The sequence below is a fragment of the Dasypus novemcinctus genome, chromosome 2 (genome assembly GCF_030445035.2).
Source record: "Dasypus novemcinctus isolate mDasNov1 chromosome 2, mDasNov1.1.hap2, whole genome shotgun sequence".
NCBI lineage: Eukaryota > Metazoa > Chordata > Mammalia > Cingulata > Dasypodidae > Dasypus > Dasypus novemcinctus.
This window is the reverse complement of record NC_080674.1, coordinates 82738601-82756252: the sequence shown is the minus strand read 5'-3', so window position 1 is coordinate 82756252 and position 17652 is coordinate 82738601. Positions and strand designations below refer to the sequence as shown.

General features: G+C 48.4%; 1 protein-coding gene across 1 annotated transcript in view; it reads right to left on the bottom strand.

The window, feature by feature from the left end:
• CKMT2 (creatine kinase, mitochondrial 2) overlaps window positions 1–16018 on the bottom strand; it is a 29674-nt gene extending 13656 nt beyond the window's left edge. The window contains exon 1 of the mRNA XM_004455901.3: window positions 15935–16018. The gene's annotated coding sequence lies outside the window, so the exon portion shown is untranslated. The remainder of the gene's footprint in view (window positions 1–15934) is intronic.
• Between the last annotated feature and the right edge of the window lie 1634 nt (window positions 16019–17652).

The window sequence follows — 17652 nt, the reverse complement described above, 5'->3', positions numbered from 1 at the left end:
TTTGACCACATCATCAGGTAACTTGGTTTAAATACACTGCCCCCCGCCCTTTGTGGGCTATATAAATGGATGCTCAATCAAAGACAGGGAAGTAAATACATGGAAAAGGAAAACACAGACAGTTTAGTTTTGGACGCTGGAGCCCCAGGGAGAGAGCCAAGTTTTTCTCCTGATAGTCTGCAGCTGAGGAGACCAGAGCCCTGAAAAGGTGAGAAAGCCTGGAAAGAATTGAGCCCCAGAGAGAGAGACGAGCCTTATGCTAGCCTACAGCTGAGATCAGAAAAAGCTGGGACCACAGATCATTAGGAGGAAGAGGAGGGCTGAACCCTCACAGACCCTGGCAGCCATCTTGCTCCACATGTGGCAACAGACTTTGGTGAGGGAATTAATTTACTCTTTATGGCATTGTGACTATAAGCTATTACCTCAAATAAATACCCTTTAAAAAAGGCAATAGATTTTTGGTACTTTGCATCAGCACCCCTTTGGCTGACTAGTACAATCAGAAAGCCTTTCTTCTGTGCTAATGTCTAAAAGCAATTCTCTCAATCCTGAAGACAGCATAAATTACTAAAAGTAGGCAAGGAAATGGGCCATGTCTTAAGTCGTCCTAAGGACGTGTAATGGCCCCATATTAATCTCACCACATGCGCTTCTTTTCCCGCTACCAGACTTGGGGCTGTTGTCATTTCCCTTCTTGGGAGCAGGAAGGGGTTCCTCAACGAGCTGCCCCTACTGGTCATGGCCCTCATGACAGTAGATGACACTAACACACATCCTTTGGGCCTGTTTTCTCTGCTTCTCTATCTTCCAATCTGCTTCCTAAGCACAGAGGCCTACGCTTACCACAAAACTTGTCATATTAAAATAAGCTTTGCTGAAATTCTTTCTAGGCAGTATGAATGAAGAAATAAGCCACGGTATGGTCTCCCTAAGGTAAAAGGAAATGAATTCATTTCTGAGGTTGGCCCAAATGTCTAGATCTTTATTTTCCTTTCCTTCAATTACCTGAATACAGGTAATATGAACACATATTAATTGATATCAATTAATATGTGTTCATATTAGAGCCTGTTTGAGAACAAAAATCTGAAGAAGCAAAGCAAAGCGAGGAGGAAGGGGTGGGGCTGCTCTCCATGGCATTCCAGGGACAACTGGTGGTCTCCAAGGCCTTCTTCCCTGCAAAGGTGACTGTAAGGGATATCTGGCTCACAACATTAATATCTGAAGTGTCACCATGTCGATATTTTAGTTTCTGGGAAAAAATTTACTTCCAAGAGTTTTGACACCACACTGGTGTTTGAGCAGAGCTGCACGATTCACGCCCACAGTCCTGGGAGGCTTTGATGTAGCAAGCCCAGCTTCGCTTCCTTGTGGAGAATGGCAGGACTCAAGTTTGTTGCGTTTTTTAAAAATTTCACTTAAAGTTTTGGTGAAGAATTCCTGATTCCTTGACTCTGTTTCTCTCTTACCGAGATACATGGAAACATTACATTTCACTCTTAATGTCCCAACCAATCATCTTGGGTCTGAGATAGAAGAGTCTCATCAAACAAGCTGGTCATCCTGGAAACTGCTGCTCTACAATCCCCAAAGACCCAAAGCCAGGTTTGCAATGACTAAACTAAATCTCTATTTAGTTTATTCCTCATGACTAAACTAAATCTCTATTGCATGTTAAAATTAGTCTTGGAAAAACTGCACAAGCATAACATTGCTTTGTCTTTCAGATTGCCCTGTTACCTGTCAGGCCCCAAATATTATATAAGCACTATCTATAGATGCAGCCCCCACTCAGAAGAGGCTCATTTTATTATTGGCACAGATGGCAACAAATAAAACTGGGAAGACATTTGTATGTAAGAGGTAATCTGTGGTCCACAAAAGCAGTCAGTATTTGGCTTTGCCTGGTTTTCAAACAGGGTGGTTTTATGAGTCAGTGTATTTTGTGGAACCACTGGGAGAAAAGTGTGGAGCAAAAAGAAATCTGAAGCTCATTGAAAATCTATTTTATTTTTCAATTTCTTCCATTCCCCCAAGCATTAGCGTAACTTACTGAACTCTTCTGTTAAGAGATCACTGGGGAGGGAAGATGAAGGGAGAGAGCAGCCATGATATTTCTCCCTGGGATAAAAGCTTCAGCGTCCAGACATTCTAACTGTGGGCTCTACTCCTGTAGGCAGAGGGATTTGCAAGAGGCCGGAGCATCTCACATACATCATGTAAGAAGCTTGTGTCTCTGTTTCTCAAATGTTTCTCTTTAGATTTATTCTTTGCTGGGGGATCCAGCCTCCCCTCTAGCTCACAGTTAACAGTTTGACAAAAGGAGAGAGCCTCCAACCCAGGGCAGACCCTGGCCCACTATCATTCCACTCACAGGTAGCCCTGGTTGCTGGGTCTCATGAGGCTGAGGAAGCTGGCTTCCAAACTTCTCTGTTGCCTGAGTTCCTTCCCACCATTCTGCTCAGCTCTCTGGCCCTGGTCTCACAGTTCTCAGTTCTCAATTCCCTGGTCTCACAGCCCTGACTGTCCCCACCCAGTTGGCACCTCTTTCTCTGTGGCTCCCTGCAAATCTTAGGTCAGTGATGGCCTACTATGGGCTACCAACCCCAGCAGGAAGCACAGCATTCATTCATTAAAGCACTGTTCACTGAGAGCCTGCAATCTGATGATACAATAGTGAGCAAGAGAAACACAGTTCCTTCTTCTTGGGGCTTATAATTTATTTGGGGGAGATGGTCAATAAACAAAAAAGCAGTAAAGTAATTATAGGTTAGGGAGAGTGAATAAAGGAAAGCAAACAGGGTATTATTCAGAGAAAGTGGGAGTATTGCCTACTTTTAAATCAACTCATTAGGCAAAAAGAGCAGCAAGCACAAAAGCCTTAAAGCTGGACAGACCTTAACTTGTTCCAGAACAGAAGGGCAGTCAGTGAGGTTGAAGCACAGTGAGCAAAAAGAAAGTGGATTGAGAGAAGCTTGGCGAGGTGGGCAGGAGCTAGGACCGGCAGGGCCCTGAGGCCCTGGTGAGGAGTCTGGAATTCACCCACTGAGTGAAGAGAAATCATGGAAGTGCTTGCAGGCAGGAGAGCCGGCTGATTGGATTTTACCATTTACAATGGTTCACTCTGGCTGTCATGCGGAGAATGGCTTAGAGGGGCATGGGTAAGAGTGGAAGCAGAGCAACCAGTCAGAGAGCCTTGGAGGTGGGCCAGGTGAGGAACGAGGCGTCCAAGCCCACGTGATGTCAGTGACGATGATGACGGAGAATGTATTTGCATCAATTCTGGGGTAGAACTGATGGATCTTCCTAATGGTTTGGAAGTGAGAGACAAGAAGAAATCAAGGGTGACACTGGATTGATGGCAAGGCTTTTTTTGTGTGTTGGGGAAGACTGGGGGTGGAAGTAGATTTGGGAAGAAGTCCGGGATGTGGTTTTGGATGAGTTTAGGACTTGTAGCTAGATGTAGATGTTAGCTCAGTTTTACAGCTCCTGTTTCCTCATCTGCTGGTGATTGGCTCCAGCCTCAGCCCTGGCCTTGCAGACCCTCTGCCTGCCTGCCTGCTGCCCAGTCTCTGAGCCGCTCCTCTCACCTAGCTGGCTGTCCTACCTCAACTTTACCATCCCCACTTAAGACATAGCGCTAAGGTCTGGCCATTTGGACACCACTATAGAGACTGCTATAAATGCTGGTGGCCCTGTAGCCTGAAGTTACTTCCCAGGGCCTTTGCCAACCCCAGAGAACTTCAGCCAAGTTATGTCTTTGCCAAACAAGTAATATTTTCACTAGAAGGAGGAAAGGAGAAAGGGATACATAATCATTGTGTTCCTGTTTCTGCCGGGCACATTATGTGCAGGTGTCCCTATGTTATAGATGAAGTCAGACACTCTTCCATAAACTTAAATGCCTATCCAGGGTCACATTGCTCAGGGGTGACAGAGATGGAATCTGAACGCATGTCTGTCTGACTCCACATGACACGGTCTTTTCACATTACTAGCAGCCTCCATTGTCACAGTGGTAGTCAAGTCCCCCCTCACTCCTCTTTTCTCGGTCCTGACTTGTCCAGGATGGCAAAGTGGGTGGGCAGTTGAGAGGAGAACCTTGGGATAGGTGCTTTTGGGACCTTGATCAGCCACTGATGTCAGAGATTCTGTACCTGCCATTTGATTCCTTGAGCCAAAGCTAGGGAAGAAGGGTGAGCCTTCCTGACGGCCTTAAGGTGATCAAAGGTAGAAGTCAGGGCAAGCCTGTACTAGATATTCCAAAAGTGTTATTTGAGGAGTAGGAGGCAGGATGAGGAAGGCAGTAGATGGGTTTTAGGGATTGAATCATGTCCCCCACCAAGGGCATGTTCAGGTTCCACCCCCGGATCTGTGGGTGTGACCGCACTTGAGAATAGCATCTTTGAAGATGTTATTAAAGTGTGCCCAGACCGAATGTGGGTGGGCCATAATCCAAAATGGATGAAGCGGTTATAAGCAAAGGAAATTGGACATGGAGAGAAAGCCACTGGAGGAAGCCAGGGGTCAGCAGAACACAGAAGATCAAGGAGAAGACACCGCCATGCGCATCGCCATGTGATAGAAAAGCCGAGAACCCATGGATCATTGACAACCAGCCCCAAAATGCCACAGTCTTTGGGAAGAAAACATTGCCTTGCTGATGCTTCCATTCTGGACTTCTAAACTCAAAACTGTGAGCCAATAAATTCCCATTGTTTAAGTCAGCCCATTTTATGGTGTTTGTTTTAACAGGCAGGTTTCCATGAAATGGGATGCATGGTCACACAAAGGAATGCTTACATGAAGAATCACATGATCTGTTTTCTCTCCTATATTACATTGTGATAAAGTAACATCTTTCAGGTATGTGCCTTGATGCTGAGTTTTTTCCCAGGGTGAGGAGAACCCAGTAAGTGCAAGCGGAGAGGATATGAGAGTGTTTAAGGGCAGGCTGCTGGTAAACTAAATCACAGCCTCACCAGAATGGCATCCTTTGGGTGCCTGCTAGGGTAAACAAGTCTACTCCAGATAAGAGAGAGTATTTTATCCAAAATTCTTCTGTCTTCAAAATTCAAATTCCTTTGAACATAGCCTATGGTAGAGTAGCCTCGTGTGACTATGCAGTATGTAGTATACGTAGCGTGGAGTTTCCAGCACTGCACAGTCATGAATACAGAGAGCTCTTTCTGGGAATCCTGGGCATCGTGCTGATTCTGCTTTGTCTTACCACCAGGCCAAGGCCTTCAGCAGCATCATGCCATCTGCACCTGAGCAGGGCTGGGCAGGCAGGTAGACTCACATCGATGATGTGTTCGTCTGCCCCAGGACATGGCAAGAGTGGCAGGTAACATTAATGATGTGAGGCAGGCAATTACGTCAGGCAATCTCTTGTGATTGCTTTGAGTCACGATGCATTACACTAAGGAACGTAATTTCACTTTCCCTGTGACTTCTGTTCATGAAAAGTGACATGCCTGGTCCACGCTGTGGAGGACTGACAGAAAACTTCAAAACCACTGGCTGATGGTCCATAATCCTCCCTCGTCCCACCCCAGGCCATTCAGAGCATGTAATGAGGCAAAGGGAAACATGTCCTTTGACCTTTTGTTGGGGAGAGAGTCAAATATCAATCCACTAAGCTCATCAGGAATTTTGTGAAGGTTCGTACAGACACATATATGCACACACTTGTGCAGGGACCGTCACAGGGGCCCAGACACAGTGGTCAACCTGACATTCAGATTGATGATCTCAATTTGAAATATAATGCCTACATATGGGTGTGTGTATATATATATTCCAATATTATACACTCAATATCGATTTGCTGCTGTGCTGTTGTGCTCAATAAATCATACTGTTTGTTGTAGGCAAAGTGTTACTCTTTCTTGCTTCTTCCTGCCCATCCAGTTGGGACTTGGCTATCCGTCTTTCCCTGCCTGACTGGACCACGGCTTGGTCCTGTCTCCACAGACTCTGTTTCCTTCCAGCCAAGGTGGTTGGTTTTTCTCAGTACCCAAAACACTCACTGACAGCTCACTCACTTGCACTTGTGCTGCACACTTTTATGACATTTGTTGGTAAACTGAAATGCCAGCTATCTTCTGTAGTGTTAATGAACTTCTCCCTGTTTGCAGTGCACCTCCAGCTGTTGGGTAAATTCTTCAAGGACAGGCGCTGACACAGTTCTAGCACATAGTAGCTGCTCAACAAGTGTTTCTTCCTTGACGTCATATAATTATTTGTGGCAGTGCTTTGAGTGATTTCTAGAGGAGGGAATGCCACAGCCTCCCATGTATCCCCTTTGCAGGCAAGGCATACAGCTGCAGCTGAGCGTACCCTTTGCCTCCAGCCCGAGACACCGTCCTCCTCTGGCCTGGCTCCTTTGCTCGGAGCATTTCCCACCTTCTATCTGCTCCCAAGTCCTAGTCCTGCTACCAAAGCCAATTTAGAATCAATTTTGTGAGACAGCTTGCTGGATCAAAACATAACACCATCTGCTTATATTACACTAAACGCATTCCTTTCAGCCACTGGTTTTGAAATCCTATCAATAAAAACGACCGAGAGGCTGGCAGGTTTGGTTTGTAGCATCTTCCTGCTCAGGTCTCTGCGCGCTGCTCGTGAGCCAGGGCTGACCCAGGGCAGGCTCCTGAGCTCTCAGCTGTGACAGGCTGACTGACCCTGGAAGCCCCGTGCCCGCCCTCAGGCTCTCGGCAGGTGAGCCAGCAAAGCCCCCCACTGCCCTGCCCATCACAGATGGAAGCCTCCCCGCAGAGCACCCGCGAGGAAATGGGCACGGCCTCCCTTAGGATCCTTCTCAGACTGGGCGGGTGTCAGATGAGGAACAAATGCCAAGGAAGCCAGGAACAGCCTCACTGGCTCCTGAGCGCCCCCTCCACCGTGTGCCGGGAGCACACTGTCAGGAAGGCAGCAGAACTTTACTCGGGGGTCACTGTGGACAATCACTCTGAATTGGTCCCACACCCCAAAGACAGAGAGACTAGCCTCCCTGAGGTACAAGCCCATTGCCCAGGGCAGGACAGGTTCTCATAAATGCCAGCTGAGTGAGTGAAGTAACAGTCAGAGGAACTTAGTTGGAAAAGCTCATTTAGCTCGGCTTAAGTGCACATCCCTTCCCCTTGGCTCCCCTTAAATATCAGCGTTCTGGGGACCACACCACCTCCTAGAGCAACCCATTTCACTGTTGGATAACTGTAATCCCTAAAGCATTCTTTCATATCTTAATTTGGGGAGGGGGAGGAGAGGGTGGAAAATTAGAGCGTACAGTACTTTCAAGGATCAGGAACTTTTGCACTGAATCCCACACAACAACTTTAAGCAGCCAATATAGTCTACCATGTCAGGTGGAAGAGCTTGAAAACAGAGAGGTTAAGCAGCAGCCTGAGGTCACACAGCTGAAAGGAAATCATCAATATTGAGTATCTGGTCTGCCCCAAGCACTCATTTAAATGAAGATCTTACTTTTACATAAAGGGTTTTACAGTAAACAGTATTACAATATGTTTGGATGGAGTTGACCCCCTAATATCCCAAGGAATGAGCTGCCAGAAAGTTCTAGCTGCTTCAGCCCTTTGTGGTCTCTCAAGGATGTGAATGGCTTCTCTCAATAGTTTCCACAGGGAAGGAGAGGAGTAATTACGGGGTCAAATTGCCAGGCAGCACTCAGGCAACGCGATGGAGCCAAAGGCTGTGACCTCAGGCTTCCTGCACTCAGACCTCCGGAGCTTTGTGGGCACGGGCGTGGGTGAGTCAAGGTCAGTCAGAATGAACGATGCTGAGGAGCTGCAGGGAGATGCCTTCCCGGACAGCGGTGGAGGGAGAGAGCGGAGGGGAGGATGAGAAAGTGAAGATTTTTTTTTCAGTTCTATTTTTTTTAATGGTTTATTTTTCTCATTCATTTATTTATATTAGAGAAGTTGTGGGTTTACAGAACAATCATGTGTAAGATGTAGGATTTCCACACAACCCTATTATTAACATCTTACATTGGTGGGGTACTTTTGTTATGATTGATGAAAGCACATTTTTATGATTGTATTATTAACTATAGTCCACGGTTTCACTTAGGGTTCACTGTCTGTGATGTGCAGTTCCAGGAATTTTTTTTTAAGTTTTATTCTAGTATCATATATCCAACCTAAAATTTCCCCTTTGAACCACAATCAAATACATTATTCAATGCAGCTAACCATGTTCACAGTGTTGTGCTCCCATCACCACCATCCATTACCGAAAACTTTCCATCTCCCCACATAGAGAGACTGTGCAATTTAAGCCTTAATTCCTTATTCCCTGCGGCCATCCTGTCCCCTGGTAACCTCTACTCTAGATTCTGACTCTAGGAGTTTGCTTATTCTAGTTGTTTCAAAGCAGTGAGATCATACAATATTTGTCCTTTTTTTATCTGGCTTGTTTCACTCAACATGATGTCTTTAAGGTTCATCCATGTCGTGGCATGTATAAGAAGATAGGCATTTTTAAACTTACTCTTTGGTAAATATTTAAGTGCCTATTGTGTGGCAGCTTTTAGGGTTCATAGTCTGAGACGAGTATAATGGTGAACAGTTGCATAGCATTTACTAAGTGCCAGGCACAGAGTTGTAAGAGTTTTATGGGTAGTGGCCCATTTCTCCTCACAACAGGTCTATGATGTAGCTACTCTTATAATCCCATTTTAAAGATGAGCAAATGGAGGTAGAGAAAGATTAAATAACTTGCTGGAGATTACAGACTTTATGAGTAGGAATGCTGGGATTCTGGTCACCCTAATCAGGGTGACCAGAAACCTTGTGGTACGTGCTGGACTGGGGGCACCAGAGCCTTGTGGAACCCTGGGAAGGCAGACCCTCGTGCAGGCTCAGAATGTTCAAGTACTGCTTTAGGGGCCTAGTTTGGGCTTAATGCACCTGCCCTGGGACTAGTTTTAAGTCCCAGAACTGTGAAGGTTTCAAGGGGAAACAATGGATACAGCACGCCCATGTGTTGTCAGTGGATGCCTGTATGCTTTGCCTTTCTTGGAGGCAAAGAAAGGGGCAAAGGAGGGGGGTGATGGCTGCCACCCTCAGTCCACACCAGACCTAACCTACCTCTGAATGCTGCAGAAAGGAAGAGAAGAAGGAAGAGCTAAGTTTCCCACTACCCTATCGTATGCCTAGGTTGAGGAAAGGGGCACGGCTTCCTGGGCCACTACCTCTAATCCAAATTTGGCTCACGAGGGACTCTGAAGAAGATAATTCTCCTGAAATTTGTAGAAGTTGCATTAAACTGCGACTGAATCTGCCAAGAATTGTGGTGGCTGCCTCTCCCCAAATGTCCCAAGAACAACCTTGACTAATTCCAGAGTCCAGAACACCTGAAGCTACCAGGGACTGATATGAATGGGATGGAGACCAACGACCCTGTGAATGCCCAGCACTCAGCACCGAGGCAGCTCCACAGCCGGGATCACGTTACAGCCCAAGAGACACGTCTTGCATCTTAGCCATCAGCCCATCCATCCATCCATCCATACAACAAACATTAGAAAATTAGTCCCTGTGCCCGATTCTGGAGTTACCCTCAAGGAGCTCACAGTCTGATGGGGAAGACTGGTCATGGCAAAGACCAATCATTATAATCCAGAAGGATGAAAACAAAGAGAATAAAGAGGAGAAAAGACCAAATCTTCCTGGTGGATTGGAAAGGTCTTGCTGGAAGAGGTGACCCTGGCGCATATCTTTGAGGAAGTCCGTTTACTAGGTGGCCAAGGGGAGGGCACTCCAGCCGGAGGGGACAGAATGCAGAGGCAGGGAGCCACAAGAGGCAGGAGAGAGTGCCAAGACCGGAAGAAAGTCACCCTGAGGCCTGGCGCTGGATTGCAGAGGTGGGGAGGAACCAGCATGGATGTTTAGCAGAGGAATCATTTTACTAGATTATGGAAGGTTGACCACTCTGGACCAGAGCTGCTGAAGTGTGGTCTATGGTCTGTTACCCGCCCATATCAGCTAAGTATAGAAACTGGGATGAAAACATCGGAACGTTTACAGTGGTTTGATAACGGGCAATTTTATGTTTGTTCATCTAATTTTTAAAAATTGAGCTTATATTTGTATGTCTTTATTTATTTGATTTTCCTAGTAATCGAGTTTTAATGTATTTTACAAATGTTTTGCTCTGCTGTGGATACAAAATTAAACTGGCCCTCTGCTACAGATAGTTTGAGAAGCATTGCACAGTTTCCTCACCTATAAAATGGGTCGAATAATAGTACCTACCTGTAAGAATTTCGTGAGGATTAAATGAGCCCCTAGTTCAAATGCCAAATACAGATATCATCTTATAAATGCTAGAAGTTCTTTGTCAAAATTACTAATTTGGTGAGGAGGGAGAGGCAGGGAAGTCAGGTCTAAATTTCCTGGAGTAACCCAGGCAGGAGATTTTCAGGGCTTGAGCCATGATAGTGGCAAAGGATTCATAGAGATGCTTTGAAGAATTCCCGAGATACTGGCCTGTGGGCTCAGGGTGCTTGTGGGGGTGAAGGTCATGGAGGAGTCTTGGAAGACGCCCGGGTTTCTAACGAGTGACGGGCTCCGCCTAGAGCATTCCCCACGACGGGGACGCCTGGCTGGGAGCAGGCTGGGGTGGTGTTCAGCATGAACTGGGGGAACTTGTCAAATATGCCAGAGGAAATGTCTTCTAAATGTAACAGTGGAGCTTTACAAGAGAAGTCTGGACTAGAAAAAGTGATGATTGTCCAGCTCTCTGCCCTGTTTCTAAATCCCCTCCTGGCGTCGTTCCCTGGTGCTTGCACACCAGCAGTGACAGGGAGCTCACTCCTATAGACAGACACGGACAGCATTATGGGCAGGGGCTCTGGAGCCAGGAAGCCTGGACTCGGGTGCAGCTCTGCCACGGATTGTGCTCTGCTGCCTTGAGAAAAGTACTTTGCCTTTCCAGTCTCTGTTTTCTCAAATGTAAAATGAAAAAGAAAAAAGAAGAAGGAGAAGGAGAAGGAGGCCTGTGCTGGAGGGCAATGCGGGGATTCTTTGGGTCTCAAGAGGCTCCTGCAGAGTTCTGCTCAGGAGTGTTACCCTGAGCAGACGATGAAAGACGTAGAATCACAGAGGCCGCGGGCCAGGCAGTGGGAGAAGAGGGAAGCTCTGCAGGTAGCAGGGCCCAGCACCTCCCCCTGGCTGGGTGGCCAGGGCAGCAGGCACCACACTCCTCACCCTGCCTGTGGTCAGAATCCCCTGGCCTGGACCGTGAAATGCTACAGCCGTTTAGGGAAGTAGATCAGGAAACGTCCAGTAAAATGTAAAATGCGCTTACTGGCTGGTCCAGCATCACTTTTGGACAATCATTTTGTAGAAATAAAGCTGTGAGTATATAAGGAGAGAGGTATGGGAAGGTTAATCACAGCACTGTTTGTAGTGTGAAGAAACTGGAAATAAACCGTCCATCAGAGGGAGTGTGGCGCATTTAGACAATGGGATATTCTGCAACTTTTTTTTGGAGGGCGTGGGAAGTACTGGGGATTGAACCCAGGACCTAATACATGGGAAGAAGGTGCTCAACCACTTGAACTACATCGGCCCGCTCTACAGCTTTTAAAGAATGAGTTAAAGTGGCCTCTACTGACCTGGATGAACATTTAGGACATATTTCTGGACTGAAAAGGGAAAAAACCTTGCACAATAATGAGTATGAATGGTTCCAATTTTGTAATGACAATATATGTATGTATGCATGTTAGTATGTAGTTGCATGTATTTGTATGAACATAAAAAAAAGTATTCAAGGTTATTCACCAAAATGCTAACATGTATACTTCAGAAAAATAGACTTGGAGGAGGCAGATTATTAATTTTCTCTTAATAGAAATCCTTATTGTGTCACTTGTTAAAATATGCATGGGATTAAAAAAAGTAAAAAGCTAAAACAAAGTCAACTGGGAAGTGTGTTAAAAATACAGATTTCTGGGCTCTGCCTTTGGCATGAGCATCTTCAAGAGTGGGGCCCATATATGTGTATTGTGAGAAAGCTTCGCGGGTGATTCCAAGCCCAGCTGGGCTCCTGTTACCCACCTGAGCCTCAGCTCTTCCCTCTTTTATGAGGTGGGCGTGTTGTGACCTCTCCCCAGGGCAAGAGGGGAGGATTAAGTGGCATGCAGGCCGTAGGCTTGGAATAACGTGAGTCCCTTTCCCCCTAAGGAGCCTTAAGGACCGCTCCCTCCTGGAAGTGGGCCCTGATCAGCGCAGTCACACGGGTCTGCCCCTTCTCTGAATGTTTCTTCAATTTAGCTTACATTTTTAGCATTTGTTTTATTTTGTCACATGTCTGAGAACAAGACTTTGGCCCAGGAGGTCCCCAGCATGTGCTTTCAGTCCCACTGATCACCCTCTGAAACCCAACAAAACCAATATCAGTGCCCACAAAATGGTTTTAATTCACTGGGCTCGCAGGATCTTCTTCTAGTTTAACTGGACGTGCTTGGAAGACTAGATCCAGACACCTCCCTAACAGTACCTGCAATGAGGACCCCTCCCCTGCAGGTTTTGCTAGGCAGGCTCTGTCCTTTCCCATCTCTGCCCCTTCAGTCTTTCCGACTATCCTGCCAAGGAGGCGCTACTTTGCCAATGGAGAAACTGAAGGTCAAGAGAAGTTAAGTGACCTGTTCCAGATTTGGTGCCTTGGTAGAGCTGGGATTCAAACTTCGGTTTGGCTTTAGCCCTGGATTCAAGTTCCTTGTGGACCACATGTTGCCTACAGCCCTGCACCAGCAGTGGGAGGGAAACCACCTCATCACCCTAGGAGCGATCACTCCACCCAGTTACACCCCCAAGCCCTAGAACGCGTTCACCACAGCAGTGCCTCGGCACAGGGTTGTCACCTCAGAACACGTGACTCCCTAGAGTCCCAGAGTAATATAAGCCTCATCTCTTTCCCTGACCTTGGGCTTCTGCTGAAGTGTACCGGATGCCAGGGATACCTCTGCCCTCTCCACTCTGAGGGGAGGTGCCCAGCGTGACTGCCAGGTCATGCTGGGGATGCTGGGCAGCTCGGCTTTCTCTAAGGCAGTGGGCACAGGCTTCTTGCTCTCTCCTCTCCTCTTCTTCTTTCCTCCTTTCCTCTTCCTTATACAGAAATAGGGATTTCATTGGAGAAAAGCAGGAGGTCGTCTCCAGCTTTCACACTCTGTAGAACCTGGAGCTCCTGATTTGAAAAACATTGTTTATAGCATCAGGCTAAATATGGGCAGAATTCCTAGGCTCCCCAATTAAGGAGCCTTCTGGATGGGGTCCAGAGTAGCCTGGCAGAGCCAAAGGTGATGATACTGTGTTTATTCCTACCTTTCCTCTTCATTAAAACAACAACAAAACAACATTAAGCTTTTTTTTGTGAAAATGCTCAAGGGCCATATAGCCCCATCCCAGGCAGGTGTTCTGGGAATCCTGGAGCTGGTCTAAGGGTTTTGTCTGCCCTGTACCATCCTGGAACATGGAAGCCTTGGGTTTTGTCGCTGCCTCAGTTCTGAGCTCCCTGGTTGTCCTGCATATCCTAGATGGAGATGCCACGTGTGCGTTCTGCTGACTGAGTTATTTCTGGTCCATCTGTGCACAGTGTCTGTGTTTCTGAGCTCCCTGGGGTTCAGGAGCAGTGGAAGGCCCAGTGGAGGACCGCACGTCAGCTTTACATCCAGTGAGAGCCACCCCCAAACAGAGGATGTCCTTGTGGCTGGACCAGCTGCACAGAATGCTCTGGAAAAACTCCCATGATGCTAGGCCAGCAGAAAATGCCTATCCCCTCCCAATTCTAAAGAGTTCAAGTTACCTCATGACCACTGGGTACAAGGTCAACCTAAGGGTATCTCTATCCTATTCAGCAGGTCAAAGGTCACAGGCAGAAGATGGTTAAAATCCCTCTCTAGGCAAAAGAGGACAGGTGAAATGGGCATCTAGAGCATCAGGGAGAAGGGTGCAGGGCATCTATTTGGAGTGGTGCAGCCTCAAGATCAAAGATCAGATGCACTGTTCCTATAGTCTACAAATGTTCAGTGTTTGTTCTATCTCTAGATCATCTTGATTACTATATAACTAGAGTCGATGACTGGATCTCTGGCATTATAGTTCTTTCTCTTAACGATGTACAAGACATACTTTAGAATTCAAGCCCAGAAGAAACTGTGGCTCAAATCAGTAGGTAAAAATATCCCTTATCTACTTTTTGAAACAAACAAAAATATCCCTCCCCATAAAGCAGAAGCCTGTCCAAGGCCTTCTTGTAAAGACAGGACTTTCTCCAGACAAGTCAGAAATTGTCTTCAAGAAAATAGAATTTGGAGCCCACTGGTCCTTTGAAAGGCTCTAAAGGAGTGGACTGCCCCAGGGAAGGATTCTCTGTGGCTTTGCAGGCAAGGTGGGTATGACCTTCAACGGTCACCTTCGGGACTTGGCTCCCTGCGAGATTCCCATCTCAGTGGACAGAAACTCCCAGAATGTTCTATGCAAGGTTCCATGTGGTTCCCTCTGGGAAGAAAAATGAATCCCCCTGTAGGCCGCACCAAAGATGGAGCCCGAGGGCCTCTAAGCAGTGGGTAAAGTCTGTGTCAAAATCAGACCCCTCTTGCCTCTGAAAGCCCAGGACTTCCCATTCTTCTCCTCATTCCCAGCCCAGTTTCTTTCTCACTACCCTTTAGGAAAGCCGACTGGCCTATCCCTACGCTCTATGGCTGTGATTTGATCATGAAGCTGGCAGAGTTGCTGAGGTGAATGCAGGGCTCCTTCTGTGCTCTCTGTGGGTAGCTTTGTTTGAACAGTGCTTTATCCCACAGAAGCCATTAACTCTGAAGGCTGGGGTCTTTGGAAAAGGCTCCTATAAATGCAGGGGAGGGAGGGAGTGCTCAAAGAGCCCCCCATCACCCAAATCCTGCAAAGGCCTGCCGCGTCAGGAAGTCCCCTTGCTGAGTTCAGGTGATGGCTGTGCTCTCCTAGAGAGAAGAGACCAAGGGCACCGCTTCAGAAACGAGAGGGCGTGCGAGAGCTACAGGCGGGACAAGCGCACTTCTGGAAATAGCATGCCCGTTTAACCAGCGTGGCCTTTTCAGAAGGGCAGTATCTGCTACCTCACGTGATTCCAGCTGACCCTGTAGAGGGTCGCAGAGCCAAGGCAAAGTGTGCACAAAGTGTGCCAACAGCAGTTTTGGGTTGTTTGGGCAAATGTCACTCACCACACCCGTCAGAGCCCTCAAAGGCAGGGGGCTACCCACTCCAGATTGTAACACTCCAGGGACAAGAACAGGGCTGGCAGCTAATGCCCTGCGAGGCAACAACCAACCGAGCAAAGAACAGGGCTTGCGAGGTGAAACAGTGATGCCACTTGGTGGGAAGGGTTACTTAGCTCATTAGCAGTGATTTAGTGATTTCCAGACGGAATCTCTACAGGTAGTATTAACCAGTTCAAATTGGGCCCAATTTAGCTCCTTTTAAGGGTCTCAAAATTTTGATTTTTCAGTTAATTCATCCCAAGTCACTGATTGGCACCACTTTCTGCTGCTGCGGAGAGAAATGCTCCCAGTAACAAATGGATCCGTCTCTGTGCGTTACAAGGGAAAGAAATCTGAAGGTTAAAGTTGCCCCACATTCAGTGGCACTTAGATTTTTTCCCATCAAGACACTTCACAGGCGGGAGCGGCAGGCAGGGTGCGGATCGCCCGCGCCTGGGTGCCGCCGCAGGAGGGGCGCTCCAGCCGAGGCAGCGCCGCCAGGTTTCTTCCCAGCCCGCGCTACTCCCCCAAGCCAGGGGCACAGTGTGCGCCCTGCCCGTCCCGGCCCTCAGCCCCGGGGTCCACTACTCTCGAGGCCCCTCACACTGGCCTAGCGAAAGCCCCAGCTTTGGAGGAATGAAGCGGTTTCACGGTTTCACTGACCTTGAAGCCGGAGTCTCCCACGTCCTGCTGCGCGCAGACAGCCAAGAAGTGTAAGGGGAGCCGGCGGGGCCGCGGGGAAGAGGCTCCGGGGCGGGGCGGGCGGGGCGCGCGCGGCCAATCCCCGCGCGACGCCGGGCAGCGCTGGCTCCCTGCTGTGCCCTTGACGGCGCCGCCCGGGGCGCTTCTGCCGCAGCGCCCCGGGCTCTCGGGAGGACCCGCGGTCTCCGAGACGGTTCCCGCCCGCCTGGCGCGAAAGGGCAGGGCGCGCTTCGCTCCCCAAGCCCCGTCCTGGAGGCTGCGCCCCCCGGAGCTCTGCCCGGGGTTCCCGGGCCTGCGGAAGCGCTGCCCAGCGCAGCGGGCCCGGCCTCGGGGTGGCAGGGCCGGCGGGAAACGGCCTCGAGTGTTAGGGAATCTGTTTCTCCCTTCCCTCAGGAGTGCCGTCCCGGGGGCCCCAGTTGGGAACTGCTGTGGAGGATGACTCTCAGCGCCCTCGCCCCCCACTCCCGCCCTCCGCAGCCCCAGAGGAGGACGATGTCTCAAGTCCTGTCAGTTCAGCTGTTGCCAGCTTCTTGTCTGGGGCCTGGATTTAGGGATAACATTTAAGTTCCTCTTCGGACGGGGCTCTCTGAAGCGGATTGCTAGACAGTCCCTCTCACCCAATCCCTCTCATAGACCACCCAGAAAGCCCTGCAGGCCATATCCCTGCTTAAAAATAGCCCTCCTTGGGCCGTCGCCCCAAACCGGAAAGGTTGACTGTAAATAGAATGACCGGCCAGCAGCTGGGCAGCGGCCCTGCCATTTCAGAGGGAGTCTGGCCAGGCTTCTGGCGACCGTCACGTACCCAGCTCCTGTGGCCCACGTGACCACCACTGGCTGGGTCGTGTCCCTTCCCCGTGGGGGCCTGCTCCAAGGGGGTTAGGGTGCAGGGGGTGGAGCTCCAGGGATAACCTTCTACTTACTGTGGTTCTCCAGTAGTGTTTTCCAATTCTTGGAAACACCGCCCAGAGCAAAAAATGTGTTTTTGCCTCGGGGGAAGAGTACTGAGTGAGAGAGGGCAGGAAGGGGCCCTCTGGATGCTGGAAAGATTTGCGGTTTGAGGGTTGTTATATGGGTGCATACATGTACGTAAAGCCTTCAAGCTGTACACGTAAGGTCCAAGCACTTTCTGTATATTGGTGAAACCTCAGCTAATATAACTGCTATCGTTACAACCCAGCTTACATGAAACAAGTTTTTAAAATAAAATGATATTTATCCCTTCTACACATGATATACTTAGATATTTTCTGTGCTCTCTATTTTATTAAAACAATTGCAGGTTGGGACTAAGCAAACTGATTTCATGATCTTGGGCTGAAATGGACCAGGTGCTCCAGCCCTGAGGGCCTCCCCTGGTAGGGCAGCCAACAAACAAGAGGGCAGTGGGGCTGGAGGCACCCGGACTTTTGGGTTTGAGGTGGGGGCATCTAGGTTTATTTCTTCCCAAAACACCTGTTTCATGCTTCAAGACCAGTTCAGACACCTAGTGAAATAAATCCAGTGACACTGGAATAGCACAGCTTCCAGATCCAGAAAACAATGAAGGTTTTGAAGAGCATGGAAACACAGAGGTTTGAAGAACAGCAATTACAGTGAAAACCCTTCTCTTTTTTCCTCCAATTCCTTACTCACAGACATTTAATTCTCCTTTCCCCTCTGCTGGTCTCTTTCACACGTTT